At 43.0% G+C, this 1,880-nt stretch overlaps 1 protein-coding gene across 1 annotated transcript in view; it reads right to left on the reverse strand.

The window, feature by feature from the left end:
- LOC108974649 (glucose-induced degradation protein 4 homolog) overlaps positions 1 to 1,880 on the reverse strand; it is an 18,624-nt gene that overhangs the window by 9,059 nt on the left and 7,685 nt on the right. The gene's annotated exons all lie outside the window — the stretch shown is intronic.

Consider the following 1,880-nt stretch of genomic DNA (forward strand, 5'->3'; position numbering starts at 1 on the left):
ACCTCTTTGCATGCCCAACCAACCCCACCCATCTAACACCCCTTTCCCTTTGGTCCGACCCCGTCGAAACAGCACGTTTCCTGGGCCTCCCGTTAGATGACATCGWCGACAACACTGATAACCCTCACCATCCCAACGGGGACTGATAATCGTTACAACAACAACAACAACATACCAGGACACGTTTCGGAACTTCAGAGTGGAGAGCTATCCCCCCTTTAATGGCGTCTTGCGTGGACTTCCTCAATTTATTATCAAACAATCGGATACGCTGTCAAGGATAAGCGGATGACATTTGTGATATCGAGGAAGGTATTTGGCCAGGATAAGCGTTGATACAATGGGGTTGGACAGAATATCAAACCCTCGCGTTCGGTCTGGTAGCCAATCATTTTCATCTTTAATGACGTGGACACAGCATGAACAAGAACTCGCCAATCTTTTCTTCATTTAGCAATATGGCAATCTTGTCATATATCTCGTATATATCATCATTCAACCGAATACAATATTCCGTGGACAATGCACAAAGGACCATAAATCTTCGGCAGAACCTTTCTCTGGCAAACTTGTAGTAGCGACTCATCAGATGTTGTCGCTGTACATGCCTCTACAATACATTAGGCCCATGGTGAATATCTGGTCATTGTTGATTTTAGAGAATTTCCCAACGAATTATGTTTCCGACAATATCCTAATGTATTATTAACTTCAAACATAAAATGCGAAGTTTCGAACATCTAAATTTTGAATATTTGAAGAAGGTGGTAGACTAGTACCGGAAAGATTGGAGCCATATTCCTATTTGCTTATAATTCTGATGAAAAAACAAACTCCAACAAGGTTGATTTTTAATTGTTTGCGTTGTTGTTATTGATATCATCGGCCTCAACATCCGCGCCGTTAGTTCTGCTTTCTCCAGACTGGACAAGGAAGCAACACAAATGGGTCTGGCAGTGAACGAGGACAAGACGAAATATCTCCTGTCATCAAACAAACAGTCGTCGCACTCGCGACTTGGCGCTCACGTCACGGTTGACAGTCATAGCTTTGAAGTTGTAGATAATTTCGTCTATCTTGGAACCAGCGTAAACACCAGCAACAATGTCAGAATGGAAATCCAACGCAGGATAACTCTTGCCAACAGGTGCTACTTCAGTCTGAATAGGCATTTGAGAAGCAAAGTCCTCTCTCGACGCACAAAATCCAAACTCTATAAGTCACTCATAATTCCCGCCCTGCTATATGGTGCAGAGGCTTGGACAATGTCAACAACGGATGAGTCGACGTTGCGAGTTTTCGAGAGAAAAGTTCTGCGATACTGTAGTCTGGAATGCCCATACCACGCTATTAATGCATTCGTCGTTGTGGTGTGTCGCAAACAGATAAAAGGATGCTGTGGTCTGGAATGTCCATACCACGCTATTAATTCACTCATCGTTGTGGTGTGTCGCATACAGTTCATTCGAACACCTAAACATAAAATGAAAGTTTTTCATCGTCGTAGACCAAGAACAAAGTGGCTAATACTAACAGCAGAAAAAGCGAAAAAAGCAAAACCACTGCCGGAGCTGATACGACCTATCTTAGAGAGCGCAATGTAAACGATTAGCCAACATCTCTTCTACCGGCTGTTATCATAGATAAGGAATCTCTCTGGTTCGAGAGAGAACTGTCAAAACTCGCATTTTTATAACATTTCCAATGATGCCTCTTGTGTGGAATACAATGCTGGCGACAGACTGCAAACGACATCTGTCAAATATTAAAATACACACGTTCTTATGGACGGGCCTATTTTGMCAGCTGCACGACTACACGACTGCAGGCCGACAGTTGACGTTCTCGCTAACTTCAATTTTATCCTATATTTGCCAATG

Source organism: Bactrocera latifrons, unplaced genomic scaffold, assembly GCF_001853355.1.
Source record: "Bactrocera latifrons isolate USDA-ARS-PBARC rearing strain unplaced genomic scaffold, ASM185335v1 scaffold_573, whole genome shotgun sequence".
Lineage (NCBI taxonomy): Eukaryota > Metazoa > Arthropoda > Insecta > Diptera > Tephritidae > Bactrocera > Bactrocera latifrons.